At 40.8% G+C, this 16146-nt stretch overlaps 2 protein-coding genes across 6 annotated transcripts in view; one reads left to right on the forward strand and one right to left on the reverse strand.

Annotated features, from left to right (window-relative positions):
• The window catches only part of Ankib1 (ankyrin repeat and IBR domain containing 1), a 93112-nt gene extending 78269 nt beyond the window's left edge, over positions 1-14843 (reverse strand). For 2 of the 4 annotated variants that reach the window (XM_029535608.1, XM_029535604.1), the window contains exon 1: positions 14502-14631. The gene's annotated coding sequence lies outside the window, so the exon portion shown is untranslated. Of the gene's footprint in view, positions 1-8396; positions 9138-14501 lie in introns of those variants that run through there. The other 2 variants (XM_021190256.2, XM_029535607.1) reach the window with 2 other exon arrangements.
• A 302-nt stretch (positions 14844-15145) lies between these two features.
• The window catches only part of Krit1 (KRIT1 ankyrin repeat containing), a 35426-nt gene continuing 34425 nt past the window's right edge, over positions 15146-16146 (forward strand). For both annotated transcript variants that reach the window (XM_029535018.1, XM_021188538.2), the window contains exon 1: positions 15146-15439. The gene's annotated coding sequence lies outside the window, so the exon portion shown is untranslated. The remainder of the gene's footprint in view (positions 15440-16146) is intronic.

Below are 16146 nucleotides of genomic sequence, written 5' to 3' on the forward strand. Positions count from 1 at the left end.
GGAAGGGAAGGGAAGGGAAGGGAAGAGAAGAGAAGAGAAGAGAAGAGAAGAGAAGAGAAGAGAAGAGAAGAGAAGAGAAGAGAAGAGAAGAGAAGAGGCTGAACAGCCATAAGGAACAAGCCAGTAAGCAGCGCCCCTTCATGGCTTCTACATCAGATCCTGCCTTCAGTTCCTGCCATGTTTAAGTTTCTGTCTTGGCTTCCCTCAATGAACTGTGATTAAAGATAATTAAGCCAGAGACAGGGGTTGGATCCCTTGGAACTGGAGGTACAGATGATTACGAGCTGCCATGTGGACACTGAGACCTCAACTCAGGTTCTCCAGGAGCATCAAGTACTCTTCACTACTGAGCCACTCTCTCCATCTCCTAGATGTTTACTTTAACATGTGACACACAGTAGATACCCCACGATATATTTCTTATCAGAATTTTCAAGCACTTGGTGGTTAGTTACTTCTTTCAAAGAAGTTTTTATTTATTTATTTATTTTTTAAGAAAATGAACCTAAAAGAAGCCATCATCTCTATGTTCCATATCAAAATGATAGGCAGTAGGTAGTCTAGACTTTTTCACTGGGCATGACTGTTAAAAGAAACATCTTTTTCAACTTTATTCTAAACACAGGCTTCTTTCCTTTTTGTTATTGTTCTACATAGCTGGTGGCATCAGCACAGGTCTTTCCTATATAACTGCAGTGACAAGCACTAACGGAAAGGGGCACAGACTTGGCAAGCACAAAGCTAGAAGCACTGAGTAAAACACTTGGATTCAGAAATGTCGCTAAAAGCAAAGGCTGCAGTCTATCTAGCTTGCCAAACTGCTTAGTAAGGTTGGAACCAAACATAGCTTCACTCTTGTTAGCTTCCTACAAGTTCATGAATTCCAAAAGTCTACAGTCAAATTTCCCCGTATTTAGAAAGTATTAGGAAAATGAACAGAATTAGGATAAATCTTTTAAAGAAGAAAGTAACTTGCCTATAATAAGCACTGTAGAACTCAAATTAACTTTGCTGTTCAGTACCATATTATGGTAGCATTCAAAATAAAACGACTACATAAACACCACAGTATTATCAGAGTGGTAATTAAAAAGTTGATTATGTTAATTCCCTAAATCTTTTCAGTAAGTAGGAAAGGAGACAATCTAACATACCCTGCCTCCTTTGGGGTATCATTTAGGCTGACAGAGCTGTCATAGTGTGTAAAGGGTGCTGCAGTTAGAAAAGAAAGGAATTAAAACGGCTGCAGGAGGCAGCAGCTGACTGGTGCTTTTTGCCAAGTTGGTAAATGAACACAGAAAACAGCATGACATCCACAAGTGGAAATGACAAGTTTGGGACACAAATACTGTAGGAAACGTCCCTCTTTTCCAGTCCCTATTAATGCACATTGTTTCAAAGGATCACAGCCTTCTGTAACTTGACTTTTCAGATACTCAAAATAGTCTTTGTTTTATCTCCCCTGTCAATTTTTCTTCAGACTCTAGATTTGTAACTAAACACACTAATATTTCAGGCTCTACTGCTTATGATGCTGTTAGCAAACAACTGATTTTGCTAACTTTGGAATTTCTGATGATTCAGCATTGTTTCATTTATGTTATATGGGTGTTTTAGCAGCATGGGTAAGATAAAAGTGATATAAGCTGTTATATAGTTGTAATTTCATAAATGTTATTCCCATTCAGGAAAGGCTGAACAGAATAGAAAACCAAAATTTGTTTTCCTTGCTGATACACAGATAAAATTCAAACTAAAAAAGAGTTAAGCACAGTAACTTTTGCCTAGTGGGATCACCAAGAGGTGAAGACAATATAAAATGAGAGACAATCCCTAAGTGTCAATACACTTTTAAAGTTGGGGGGAGGTTTTTGTTTGTTTGTTTGTTTGTTTTTTTCGAGACAGGGTTTCTCTGTATAGCTCTGGCTGTCCTGGGACTCACTTTGTAGACCAGGGTGGCCTCGAACTCAGAAATCCGCCTGCCTCTGCCTCCCGAGTGCTGGGATTAAAGGCATATCATTTATTTGGGTATGTCTGCATGAATAAATAAATACGTGTGGATACACATGGAGGTCTGTTATTTTTAACCTGATGTACACTTGCAGGAGTTGATATGGACTCTAGGCTGGTAAGATTAAGAGTTTAAGATAGGCAGGCATGATGGCTCAGCAAGTAAGAACACTGGTTGCCAAGTCTAACAAACTGAATCAAACCCTGAGACCTTGAGAGGATGGTGGACTCTTGCAAGTTGTTCTCTGACCTCTACATATATGTTGTGGTGCACATGTACACACAATAATAGATAGATAAATAAATGTCAGTAATTTTTAAAAAAGAGCTTAAGAAAGCTTGCTGTCATTTAAACTTGGAACATAGGCACCTAGCCTTTCAATCTTTGCTTGCTGTTACAAAAGTCTAGTTGCCAGCATTTCTAGAAGTATGAACTTATAGGTCATAACTGTCTAGTCCGGACTGTCTGCCACACGGCTGTTTTAGCCTCAATGTGCACTATGCTGAAATGAAAATAGGCACTGACTCATTGTCCAGAACACAGACTCTGAGGCTTTTCAGATTTAGGACACTTCTCTATGGGCCTTAAACTATGATGATCATCAATGATGTCAGCTGGATTGCTTGGCTCAAATCCAGATGCCACGGGAAAGGGCTGATTCGCTGATGGAATGATCTGGTTTTGGGCTGCTGATCAATTTTGTATTTTTAATACAAGACAACTGCACTCCTAATTTGTCATTCTTGCAAGTTGAGAAGGGTATATAACAAGAGGTATGGCCATATGGATTACAAACTCCCTGTCATAAGCTATCTTAATAAAAAGAACTATTTCTCTTTTTAAACAAAAACTTAATTTAAGGTAAAGGAAGAGCTTTAATGAGAGGAAATACCTATAATCTGTAGAAAGTATGCTGAAGAAACAAGACTTAAATTTGACAGGAACACAATCTAAAAACTACAATATGATTACATTTGTAATGTGATTTTTAATTCACTAATTTTACAGACAACAATCACATTCCTTTATAGAAAAAGAAGCTACAAATATCTTCCTCTGTTGTACTCTATTCTATTTTTAAGTTCCTAGCAACTGTTAAATACTTTCTCTTTCAAGAGCAACTCAATGACTCTGAAGAAATTCACTCTATCATAATTATGGCATGGTGTTTAGGACTTTTACTACAGGAGTAGAACAATTCACTGGAGAAACAATAGTTTTCCAAAGAGGATGAAAATACTTGAATCAGACTATCACTGATACTTATGTACACTAAACAAAGGGCTGGAAAGATGGCTTAGGAGATAAAAGTGTTTGCTCCCCAAACGTGATAGCCTGATGACCTGAGTTCAATTCCTGGATCCAACTGAAGTGAGGAGAGAATTCACTCCACAAAGGTGTCCTCTCAACTTTACATGTGCTCCAGGGAATGAGTGTCAGTCATATCCATACACAAACAACAACAACAACAATAAATAGAATTATTTTGGAGAAAGGGTCTCACTATGTAGTTCTGTTTGGTCTTGAACACATAAAGATCCACTACTTTTGCACCCCGAGTGCTGAAATTAAATGCATGTACCACTATGCCCAGCTAGTAAATATTTTTAAAGGAAAAAAAAAAAAAACGTGTATAAGATTGCCAATTTACATTACATAAAAACTGTAAAGGGCAAATTTCAAATCAACAGCTGAGTTTTGTTCACCTTTGGAGAAATGAAACTTAAATCCAGAAGTGGCAGCACAGGGCTATAATTCTGGCATTCAGTAGATTGAGGCAATGGACTTCCAGGAGTTTGAAACCAGCAATAAGTTAAACAGTGAGCCCCACGAAAAAAGAATGGAGCTAGGGGAGGGGACAGAGAGGGAAGAAGAGACTGGGAGAAGAAGGGAGGAGGAAAGGAAGCAGAAAGGAAAATAGAAAGGAAAAACATGCAAATTATACACGTAATATTCTGGAGCTAAATTTCAGATGTTAATGAAAACAGCAAACAGTAAGGCTTGAATACACATACAGAAGTAAACTGCTAGGAACCAAATTCCTGGGTTCCTAATGAGGTTACCATGGGAAAACCTATCTCTGTGGTATACACAACTTGTCTCATTTAATTCACACACAATTCCACCTGAGTTTCCAATAAACTACTAGCTACTAAATAGGCTTTAGAAACTTAGTTATTTTGGAAGGGCTTAATGGTAGCCGGAAAAAATTCTAGAGAGAAGCCTCAGTTTGAATCCCGGTTTTCCTATTTACTAAATCAGAGTCTACTATATGTATAGATCCTTGAATCTTGGTTGGCATCTAGACAAATTCATTTATATTTCCATACATCTTTGTTCATTCTAAATCTTAAGTGTTAAATGCATTCCATTGCTATAGGAACCAAATATAATAAAAGTTTTTCTCAGATCAATTTGTCTGTTACCAAGGTCACAGACCTAAACTATCTCAAATTAGAAACTCTATAGTATCAGAACCAAAACTTGCATCCCATGGGGTTTCACTTTATATCCCATACATCTTAATGAAGTAATAAGGATCACACAGGGATATAATAGCCTGTATGATTACCAAATTGTGAAGATTTGAGTATTAATCCACCGGTGCTATTCTATATCCTGAAGAGATAGAGCAAGTGCTATAGTGACACTTTCAAATTAAAAAGTCAGGCTATAATTCAAAATATAATATGACAGATTACTTGAAAAATCAAAAGCAACTATGATATTTGTATCAAGTACACAAATTTCAAGACTTACTGGGCCAAAAGAAACTGAATTAAGAGATTGGATCTTCTGTAGACCCAGACTGCTCCAGATAAGGAAGCTAAGGAACAGTGGCTACACAAACTGAAGTCTAGGAAAGAAAGGCTCAACTCCCACAGCCACGAGACTGCCAATTCAGGTAAAAAGGTGGACATCAGTATTGATTTTTCTTGAAAATATGACCAAATAAATAAATAAATAAAAGCTATGGCATTATTGTAACTTCCAAAAGCAAGATGCATGTCAATATCTTACTATGAGTATTAGAAAGCACTGTGGTCAATGAAAACAATAAAAAAATGCATATATGTCACAGGAGATGAAAAGATGTTTAGTTATTCTCCCCAAAACGCATAAAGTTAGGAACTACAATTTATGTCAGGGAAATGTTACCCCCTCCAAAAAAATCAGTAATTTTAAAAAGAAAGGCATGGGACAAAATGATTTTTTAAATGAGAGAAATAGAACAATTAAATATTCAAAGTAAAGATCTTGATGCTATTTTCAGGTTCCATTCTTAGAAGAAAGATATACTTTTTTAGATAAACAAACTCATGGGGAAAAAGTACTTTTGGACCACCTAACACATGCCTATGTACAGGGGAATCCCACAGAACAAAACAAACTGAATCGCAGACCCATGAGTTTACAGTTCACACACAGTAACATAAAGTGTCATTCTCAAGCTAACAGTCCAGGCAAGGGAGAATGCTGCAATGCCTAGCAGAGTACAGAGAAGACTGACATCTGAGTAAAGAGCTAGAGGAGAGAGTCGTGCACCATCTTCCAGATAAAAAGAACAACCTTGGATTGTACAGAAGGTGGTCAGCCTGTGGTGAGAAGAGTGAGGAGCTAGGGTGTCAGAACTAACAGGAACAGCTAAGTTCTTGGAAGATTACTTGAAATTACTTCCTTTTTATGCTGGGTGAGAAGGAAAGCCACTGCAGGCTTTTTGCAGGGAGGGAAATGACCTGTTACATTTAACCTGGCTACAAGACTGATAGGGAAGCTAATGGGGGTGGGCAAAATACCCAGGAAGCAGGAGACCACTTCTAAGCTGTAGTAGTCCAAATGAAAGCTTTTGGGAGGCAGCTTGGCAGAGGGAAGTAGCAGGGGTGGTGGGAGTGAGCATTTATTCCAACTCAGGATGTACCTGCAAGTAAGAACAGAAAGAATTTGCCAACACCTTGAATGTGGAGTAAGAGTGGAAAAGTGAGAATGACCCTATGGCTCTGTCACTGCACCTGGAAGGATGGAGTTATGATGGTACAAGTAGTAGGTGTAGGCAGTACAGTGAGTGACAAGTGTGAGAGACACTTACATCTGAGACACTTATTAGACAGTACATTAGCAAACACATAGACAAGACAGAAGCGCAACAGAAAAGTCCGGACTAAAGAGAATATTTCCCAATTCACAATGAATTGCTCTTATAAGAATATCAAAGTATCTTACTTTCCATACAGTTTTTCAATTTAAAAGGCTATGGTTTTCTCTTACTGTCTAATGAACAATATTCATTATTTAATATACATATTAAATGGAAGCAGAAAATCAATTATGGAAACAGAAATATATGTGACCCAAGTGCAAGCAGTAAAGGGTATGATAGGGAAAGTACACAAAGCATCAAGACAAAGTCAATGTAAGTTCAAGTTACAAATGGAACACTGACGTCATGGTACGTGCTATATTTAAAAAACGGTCCTTAATGTGCTATCTAGATCCAAAAGTAAATATATACTAAATGGATAGGTCTCTTTAAGTCATATTCTGGTCAGCAGACAAGTGACTCTCCCAAGTGAATGGACTTGTACTCTGTCCCTTTCACTCCAGCATGTCTTGTACAAAATACTACATTAATCAATGTCGATATATAACAGGTAAAGAAAGTGCTTCCTAAAAGAACACTAGCTTCTCTCTTGGGTCCACACAGTAACAACAAAGACCAGGAGAAAGGCCTGGCATCTGTCTTTATTCTGTACCCATTTCTCTTACTTCTCCTACTTAGCTCTATGTAGTCACTACCCATCACTTAAAGACCATGTGTCTAAAAACTGTTGATAAAAGAACAGTCTTATACTTTACTAACCAGTCTCATTTCCCTTCAAGGCTGAAAGCACAGAGAAAACTCGAGTATTTTACTGTCAGTCTTTACAAAGTCCTGTTCCAACCTCAGCCTGTTCTCACTCTTTTACAGTCACCATGCAGGAACAGTGAAGCCTTACAGACAGATCACCCCAGGATGGAAACTGAGGCTGCTTCTCTCTAGCAACAGGAAACATCTGCTCAAATGATCAGGGCTTCTCCAGAGTCCCATACAGGAATGGAACAGAGTTATAGAGCCCACTTGAGCACTTTGACCAGGAATACTACTCTTACAGAGGGCCTGGAGTCTGGGTTCAGTTGTCAGCACTCACACTGGGCAGCTCACAATCATGAATAACTCCAGGTTCAGGGGATTTGATTTTCTTTTCTTGCCTCTATAAGCATTTGCATACATTCATAATTTTAAAAATCATTTAAGAAATAAAATAAAGGAACTGGAGAGATGGTTTAGTGGTTAAGAGCACTGGCTATTCTTCCAGAGGCATTGACTTCAATTCCTAGCAACCACATGGTGGTGCATGGCTATCTATAATGTGATCTGATGCCCTCTTGAGACATCCAAGTGTAAATGCAGACAGAGCGTGCATATACATAAAATAAATGAATCTTTAAAAAATAAAATTGTACTAATCAGAGTTCCTCAACTAAAGCACAAAACAAAGAGAAATGATTGAGAACTTTCCTAAATTCTCCAAGAGATTATATATAACCAGTAAACTTCTAGAGGCATGGGGAGAAAGAATTGAACTTCATACACTAGATAACAGAAATCCCAGAAGGACCTGGGAACTTGATAGGAAAGAACTTTGAGGCCCCTACCCAGATGCTCAGAATCAGAAACTCTGGAAGTGGAGCCCAGTGATTTATGTATTAACTTATCTATATGACTCTAATACATGCCAACTTGAGAATTCTAGCTTAGAGCCCTAAGGCTCAGTTTTCTCAAGGATTCAAATGAAAAATTTATTGGACTATATAGTTCTTGAACACTAGAATCTTATTTTCCACTTTCTCTTATATATCTGACACTTAATACATGCAGTTTTTGAGTAGTTAAGAAACATCAGGGGTTACTACTTCCTGAGTTGCCCTGCTTCTCATCCTTATACCATATCAAATTATCAGTCTAAAACCTTTACCCCTTCTTTCTTATCCCTCCACATTATGTGTGCACGCACACACATACACACACTTTCATGTTAAATCTGTAGACAGCACGTCAAGTCCAGTCTGGAGTAGAAGTTTCCTGAGCACAGACTAGTTCCATAGCAAGCACACCTCTCTTCAGAAGTAGAGAGAACCTGAGCCTAAACAGTTGATTCTACTTAAATGATTTGGTATATTTAAGTTAGGAAGAGGAAATCATCTTTATTTTTACAATTGCTTTGGGGAATCCACTAATCCTCATTTACTTATTGGCAATAGTACACTCCATTTTCTTATTCCTCATTTTGAACATTAAATATGGCAGGGGAAAGAAGAATCTTAACATTTATAAATGCTACTCAACTGTCCACTGGCATGGCACAGCAGGCTATTATCTTGTCTTCCACTGTCTTCTGAGTTCAATGCTAAGTTTCTTAGAAACTACTCTCAGAACGTTAACGGTAACTGCGTCATTCATGCACTGTGGAGATTCTCTGGCCAACAGTTATCTTCCTGATTATACTCCATCTCACACAGAGAGTGCCTGTAGAAAATCAAGGGTGGAGCTGGTTGATACTTTCTGTTCCCAAATGGAAACTATTGTAATTGTATTCTAATCTTATTTTTTACAAATTTCTGAGGTAGGAGTCACATGCAGACAGTAGGTCAAGGGGAAGGCAGTATAGAATACATGGGAAGAATATGGCACTTAATGACCTCAAGTCTTTTTTAAAAGTCTACAATTACATTTATTTATGTATGTGTGTAAGTGTATTTTGAGGTTATATGCACTATCAAAGGACAATTTTGAGGAGTGGTCTTCTCCTTTCACCATGTAATTCCTGAGGAATGATCTTGAGTTGGGGGTGCCAACAGTAAACACTGGCCAACCAGCCCTGAGCTCCAGCCCTAATTCAAGCTTTTGTTGTCCTTACTTTATAAGACAGGAGCCATAGTACTATTGATAGTTAGACTGTATTTTAAACACAAAGTCCTTGAGAACAGGCATGTATTTATACAAACATTTAATATTTAATTTAGATCGCATACCTAATAATGTTATAACCAGATTAACTTTACCAGACAACAACCATGATTTTAGAATATTATAAAGGCCCTTGCCCTAAAGAAAATTCCCTGCAAAAGCCAGCACTTTCTTTCTTTTTTTTTTTTTTTTAAAAGATTTTATTTACTTATTATATGTAAGTACACTGTAGCTGTCTTCAGACACTCCAGAAGAGGGAGTCAGATCTCGTTATGGACGGTTGTGAGCCACCATGTGGTTGCTGGGATTTGAACTCCGCACCTTTGGAAGAGCAGTCGGGTGCTCTTACCTGCTGAGCCATCTCACCAGCCAAAAGCCAGCACTTAAAAGCCATTTTCATTATGAGGTAGCTGGATCATAGCTCCCCAACATTTTACTAAGTTACACAGTCTAACTTGCTCATATGCTGAGCTTACCACGTGAAACTGTAATTCAGCATTTATCTGCTTTCCTGATTATGCGGTAAATTCCCTGAGAACAAGAACCACATCGCACCCAAGGTTGGTTCGCTTGTCTTCACTGGTGCTAGAGGTAAACTCAGGGCTCTGCACTTGCTAACCACTCTGCCCTAAGCTTTGTATAGCGTTATATGCATGGAATATTATACTTATATTTAAAATTTTTAACACTATTTATGGCGTACAATGATAAATTTCTATGTTCCTCAAAACATAAACTTCCAATTTGATAATATAATCAATCGTTTGAAATAACTTAGTGGTGGAGGGCATGAAAACCTTTAAAGCATGGCAACTCAAGAGATTATAGCGGTGGGTCCAGGCATGGTGGTGAACATCTTTAATCCCAGTACTCAAGAAGGCAGAAGCAGGCATATCTGTGAACTTGAGGCCAACCTGGTCTACAAAGTAAGTTCAGGACAGCCAGGGCTATATTACACAGAGAAACTGTCTTAATAAACCAGAGAGAGAGAGAGAGAGAGAGATTGATTATAGAGAAAAGTTCTGAGTTCTTAATCTAAATATAAATTCACATCACATAAAACCAAATTTGCATTATTTTCTAAAAGAAGAGAATAAAAAATAATTCAAAAGAACTTATGGTGGTGTAAAGAAAGCAGGGATCTTTTGTCTTGGCTCAATTCTAAAGATTACTAGATACGATACTGATAAGACAAGAAGAGGCCTGGATGTAGAGAGAAGAAATAGAAAGAAACTGCTACTCAGCCTGGAATGTCATCCTAAGAGCACAAGGCTAAGATGACTAAACAGAAAGACAAATGACAGCACTGTGGAGCTACCACACTGCCCCGGACAGTCTACATCTGCTGGTTTCTCACTACACAGGAAACATCCTCTAATTTGTTGTTTGTTTGTTTTGTGATGTTAGAATTCTCAGCCTTGGCTCTAGAGTAAATTTAAGGCTAGTCTCGAAAATAACTCAAAAACAAAACAAAAAAGGGTATGTATATGAGTGTATTGCATATGTATGCATATACAATCCATCTATCCTAATTATGTACAGCAAAAGGAATTGGAAGCACTCATATTCCAGTGGCAATGAACATAAGCTCCCAAATTTTTGTTATAAATATCTATCAAAAGCTAGGCTCCTTGTAGAAATGGCCGATTTCAGGGGTAGAGCAAGCAAAGCACAGATGAATCAGGAAAAATTTATTCTGCCAGAAAGGAAATGCACAGTGAACCAGATAGGATCATGATAAATAGGTGTAGCAGCCAGTTTAAAGATGCTCCCCATCTTTTAGAAGAATGAAATTTTGGTTTAAAGTAGATTTTGGTTTAACCTAGGGACACTGAAATAGCACAATAGTGAAAACAGTAACAATTCACAACACCTCACATAAAGTCAAAGCCACTTAGTCTCTACTTTAATTTTTCAGTTAATAAAAAGTGAGAAAGCAGCAGCTCTCAATATGGTATATAAACAGTGGGACATAAAGAGTAATTGCTAATCATCATAAAAGTGGTTATTTTAGGTAGGAGTCATCAATGACACTAAGGCCAGAAAGTGAAGGGTTGATAAGAAATAAGATAATGGCACAATTCTAGAGTTTATTTCCATAATTATATCTTGTTATGTTAGCAGCTAGGGACCTGGTTTGGCACTGTGTGCCTCTGTATGAAATTCACTGAGAAGAGCATGTCATCTTTTCTGTCAGGAGAGCATCACTTGGCTGGGGACATGAGAAAATATTTCATAGTTCCAGGATGAAGGTTATGCTAGAAAATGCAGGCTTATACTTTATAAATCTGCTGAACATATGCATTTGTGCATGCAGATAGAAGTGGTAGGCAACTAAAGCAATACAGCAGAGCACCAGCAGAGAAGAACTCTGAGTAAAGGTTATAGCGGCAGCTCTTTGTACGGGTAACATCTTCTCCACCGGAAACCACTTCTAATTCAAGTAAGTTGAAACCATTTCAAAATTATTGTTAAAATTCTGAAAAATGTAATGTACCATACCTCCTGGTAGGAAAAAATCTGAGAGCCAGCCATCAGTGTCTGAGACAAGAGACAGAAGGAAATTTCAGTTAAAACAGTTATATATCTTCCTTTATCATACTGAGTGGATGCATTAACAAGGAAGGCAATACTTCTATACCTTCAGTCTAAAAAAAGGCATCTGAACAGGCTTTTTCTTCATATATTTTCAGTCGGTATTTACATCCTAATGATAAAGAACATCTTGATTTGTTCATCTTTATAGGTCACAAGCATCAAACAAATTTATAGTTCTGTTGAGTAGGAATTCTAATTCCAGCATCATTCCAATCAGAAATTTGAGTAATATCAAAGATTTTTACTACAAGCGAAACCGAAAGACTATAAATTTCAAATGTGTGTATACATGTAGTAACTTGAATAATATCAAAGTTTTTTACTATAAATGAAACCGAAAGACTATGAGTTCCAAGTGTGTGTGTGTGTGTGTGTGTGTGTGTGTGTGTGTGTATGCTCACACATGTGACAGAACAGAAAAAAAAATGACAAATGTTGCTATCTTTTAAGCAATCAAGTAGTATTAATGATGGTTCGTGACATCAAGAACAGAAAAGCATGGAATTAGTAAAGGGCACTGGCCAAAAGAAGAGCAAGCTCTTAACAGATTTTGATTTTAAAAAATGAATGAAATGCTTATAGTACAATTGAAGCACAGGGAGAAGAGTGTTAGTAGTCATAAGCTATGCTTCTAAAAAAGTTAGGGGCTCCGAGAAACTGTTAGATTGAACTGTATCAAAATGCTACTGGGCTGTAAATCCTTCTAATAACAGGGGTACACAATCACTTTCAAGTCTGAAGGAGTATTTTCACTGCAGAACCAAAATCCTCCAAGACATTTAGATAGAATCACAGTCAAACATTGGTAAATTCAACAAGAAAGGGAATCTTGATGCACTTCTTGTAGCAACAGCATTAATCCTGATCTTCACACACAGTTCAGTAAAGGTTGAATGAAATGAGGTAATGAAAGAAGCAGGAAAGTAAAGAGGCAGTTTGAAGAAAAGATACTGTGAAGTCCAAACATCACTGTTCCTCTAGTTAGATACCTAAGCATTTTTAGGATGATATACAAACTCCTGCAGGCTAAGACAATTATGTGCTAACTCTCAATATTTGAAAGAAACACTTAAAAAATATAACCTAGATAAATGGTGCATGTACTGTCAAAGGAAAGAAAATTACTCAAAACGCTGAGGAAAGTTTTTCACTCCATTCATGGAGATCAGAGAAACTCTATTCATGCTTTTCCATCAACTGTATTTCCTCATATATGAAAATAACTTTAATCCTTTACCTACAGGCAGGTTGTATAAATATATGTGTTTCACTTTCACAAGTGATCACACCCAGGAAAGGAAGAGGAAAGACAATCACGTCTCAGAAGTGAGGGTGCCGCAAGAGTATAAAAGAGTGGCTAACAGAACTTTATCTCCATGGCTCAGCAAGCACCTGTTTTATATATATATAAATATATATATATAAATATATATATATATCCGTTTATAAGACTGCATACATGATTTCAGGATTTGTTCATAGCATAAACTCAAGATTCTCAGAGATGTGAGGAAACAAATAAATTAAATAGGAAATATTGTTCCTATCTTTCCCCTTTGTCCCAAAGATAAAGGAAACTAGTGGAATTTTCAAAAAAGATTGTTCTATGCAGCTACTCATTCCCCGAGGAAAACACTCAGAGCGTCTTCATCAGAAGCTGATTTTACAGCAAACAGAAGCCACACCTTCAACCATGCCCTCAAGTCTGCACAGTGTTGGGCTTCCGTGCCAAGTAAAGTCCATCTCCAGAGGGACTGTGGGAGCTACATCTTGTGAGTCTGCTTCAAACTAAACTGTGAAGTGTAATGTTACAAAAAGAAACAGCCCAAGATAAACTGCTAAATGGCTTGCTGGGGTGACTAAACATATTTATTGTTCTTAAAGAAATAATTTCCAAGAAAAAAAAATCACCAATGCTACCATACTACCTTAGTTTACAGAATATTAACAGAACCTACACCGTACAGAGTAACATTATTCTTAGAATTATCATTTGCTTTCTACAGTACCCTGAAAAGTAGCTAATGCATGAAGACACATGACAGCTACTGTCTAATCACTGACAGTATTAAAATTACATTTTAATCTAATTTCTGGAAAGTTCTGCAAAAGCAACCTAAAAATGCAAACTAAAATTTAACGAGAACCAGCGTAGTCAAACAGTAATCAAAACAGTAAGAAATTAACAGCATCCAAAGTACACTATCTAAAGATCCGGATGTTGTCACATTCGGTCTTCAGATTTACTAGCAAACCTGAATGGGTCGTTTCAATGCAAGATTTTTCAACATGCCGTTCCATAGGAATGAAGCTTGTGAGAATAAAACCTCTTCAAGACATGCTTCATTACAGCTCTAGCTCCAATTACCTCCGACTCAAACATCAATGTACGAACAGTTCACACATACGGAAAGGAATGAGGGTATAGAGGAGCGTTCATTCTTTTGTTTGGGTGGCAAAAGCAACACATATGAAGGTTCAGTGGTGCCATCTGCACCTATCCCCACCCATGACAGTCCTACAGAGCACTTTTAACCTAGTCGCTCCCCACTACTTCAGGTCCACGGAGTTAGTGGAATCCAAGGCTTTCCAGGTCCCAACAAGGGCGGCGGAGACTGTGAGGTCCGGGGTTCTACAGAAAATGAAGGAGGGCACGAATCTTTTGAGGACAGAGGGACAAGGCGATGTAGACGTGCGTGGAGGATGGGAAACCGGGAGGCTTGCAAATTCGCGAGCGCCGAGAAACCCCGTAGGGCAGACAGGATGCTGTGCTCCTTCGGGGACGGGGGAAGAGAAGGGGCGACGGGGCCACCCTCGCAAGAGACGCGGAAGGGCGTGAACAAGAGACCGCCTCGGCCAGAGCCGAGCCGCGAAGCAGAGACTTACGGTTACTTCTCCCGGCGGGGAGCGGGCTCGCGTGGATTCCCCCCCCCCGCTCTCGATCTGCGGGTCTTCCTCGGTCGCGGCCACCTGCCTCTCGCGCCGAGCGGGCGACCTCTCGGGTCCACTCGGCGCCCCACCCACCCGCCCCCGGCGGCGCCGGCGGCTGCGGGAGCCGGAGGATGCGCGTTGGAGGCCCCGCGGGGAGCGCGGCGCGAGCCCGACGCGCCCCGGCGAGCTCACACTGGGCGGGCGGCCCCCATCTTCTCCCGCTGCGCGCCGCCGCTCTCGGGCTCCGGAGGAGGGGGGCGGTGGCGCCTGCCTCCGCCGCTCGCTCAAGTCCAGCGCATGGTCCGAGCCGCGTGCGTGCGTGCGCGCGCAGCCGCGGGGGCCCCCGACCTCCCTCCCTCCCCCGAACCCCCGGGCCTCGCTGTCGCTAGCGTCCGAGCTCGGCTGCCGCCAGACCCCGCGAGCTCACGGCCGCCCGCTCCCCAGACAGCCGCGGCCGCCGCGCTAAGTGGCAGGGACCGGCACGAACGGCGGCTCCCCGCGGGCCGACCCGGAAGCTTTTTTTTTCCCAGCCGCAAACCTGAAGCGGGCTTGGGGGGGGCGTAACCCCGGAAGTTATTGCCCGGCGCCGGTAGCGGCGGGCTGGCGAGCTGAGAGGCCTTTGGGAGCCCGGAGCTCGTGGGGAGGCTGAAGGGGTTCCCGGGGCCGGGGGAGAAGGAAGGACGGTGGAGAACAGGTGCCCTGAGACCCGAAGTCGCGGGGCGGCTTCTGGTGACCACCCAGGGGCTTCCTGCCACAGGAAGTTGGGCTGGGCCTCCTAGCAAGGCAGGAGGAATGAGAAACCGGTGACGGACTGGCTCCGCCATCCTCCGGCTGCCGCCCCACCCTCTGACTTGGATGTAGCGGCTCGGGAAGAAGATCCGCCGCCCGCTCCGGTGAGTCTTTCCTGTTTCCTTGGCCGAAACAAGGAAAGCAAGGCAAGAAGAGCCAGACGCCAGCTAGAGCCGACGGCAGGGGACCCCGAAGCTCGCCCCACGAGGCTCTGCAGGCGAGGCGTGCTGTGTCTTACACGCCGGTACCGAGAAGTCACCGGCACCGGTCTCTCTTGGGTGGGAACTTTTGGAGCAGCTGCAGCAGCCTCGCATTATTTTTTTCCCCCGGTAGGGGAGCATTGGTGGGTGGTGCCAAGGGAAAGACGTCCCAGGCTCGGTTGTCCTGGCGGGGACGGTGACAGCTTATCGATGGTAGCTGTCTTTTCCCTTCTATCCGAGTTCTTGGTTTAGGGCTCCCTTTGGCTTGCACTCTCTGCTCTCCCGTCCCCTCGGTGTTCGTAACCAGAAGCCTTGATGTGCCTGGGGGACCCCAAGAGTTCAGCTCCATTCCTGTCCTGCTCTCTCAGGGAACTTAGCGAGTCTTTACTGTTTAGTTGCAGACAGACCCACTGACCCATAAAGGAGTAATTACCCCTGCTGTGGGCACTAAGTGAAAATTGTATGCCTCTCCTTTCTCAATCATAATGATAATCAACAATGTCCCTACATACTTCCAAAAAAAAAAAAAAAGTCGCAGACAGCCCTCCCAGTTATGAACCATCTCAACTTACATAAGTCCTCATTTTTTTAGGCGGCATATCATTCATGCC

This window comes from Mus pahari, chromosome 2, assembly GCF_900095145.1.
Source record: "Mus pahari chromosome 2, PAHARI_EIJ_v1.1, whole genome shotgun sequence".
NCBI classification, from domain to species: Eukaryota; Metazoa; Chordata; class Mammalia; order Rodentia; family Muridae; genus Mus; species Mus pahari.